This window comes from Dermacentor variabilis, chromosome 7, assembly GCF_050947875.1.
Source record: "Dermacentor variabilis isolate Ectoservices chromosome 7, ASM5094787v1, whole genome shotgun sequence".
Taxonomy (NCBI): Eukaryota; Metazoa; Arthropoda; class Arachnida; order Ixodida; family Ixodidae; genus Dermacentor; species Dermacentor variabilis.
In genome coordinates this window covers 48,139,849-48,140,779 of record NC_134574.1, presented here as the reverse complement: position 1 = coordinate 48,140,779, position 931 = coordinate 48,139,849, and positions in this window count along the sequence as shown.

The window sequence follows — 931 nt, the reverse complement described above, 5'->3', positions numbered from 1 at the left end:
ATAAGATACACGCATAAGATAGCGTTCGCACAGGGGGAATGAGAGCGCTCCAACCCCTTTTCTCCTGTTGAACTCTTCTTTTCTATTGCCGCTAGGTCATGTGGCCACTTTTTTAGCGAAGTCCGACAAGGACGGCGCAGTCTCCCCGTAAACACCATGGCTGTAATATGGTAATGTCATTTAAACCGGGAGTATAATTTACTTGCAGCACTATCTTGGTGATGGCTGCTACTTTGCTGAGCGAAAATAGGTCGCTAAGCACGGACCATTCGCTGTGTGCCCGAACACACGAATTCGGCACTGCATATGGGATATTGCTGTCTGTCCTTTCTTGGTCAATGCCCCAGGAAAGCAAGACAGCTGGTTAGTTGGCGCACGCATGGGCGATGTCACGCGATAGGAGAGTAAAAGGCAAGGGTGATGTGCGCCAAATACTAGCGACACCGTGCATAATTTTGAGTCGGTCGTAACCACATCACGGAAAGACAATACAAATAAGTTGGAGCGGGGCACTTGTGATACTGGGAGTTGCTGCGAAGCATCAATTGCGATGCCGGGATTGCAAAATATACTATCTCTCCGGCATTGCATTTTGCCGGACAACGAGACTGCCACTTCATGTGTCTGCTGATATGCCAAAAAAGCTTTCGTGGTTCTCGGATGACTTGTTGCACAAGAGAGCTATCCTTCATTTTGAGAATCATCTGCTATTGTTTCTGCAACGTTTTTAAAGCGCACATCATATGCTCTAACAGAATTGATTTTATGAGCTCCACTCCTTCTGTAATTAGGTTCTGATAAGATTTAAGTGCTGGAACGAACGCTTTTCCTAAACGACCAAATTTGTGCAATTTTGAATATACAAGGTACCTCAGTCATATTACGAACTACTCAGTTTACAAAAGGCAGTGCACAATCTTGAGCTTCAAGA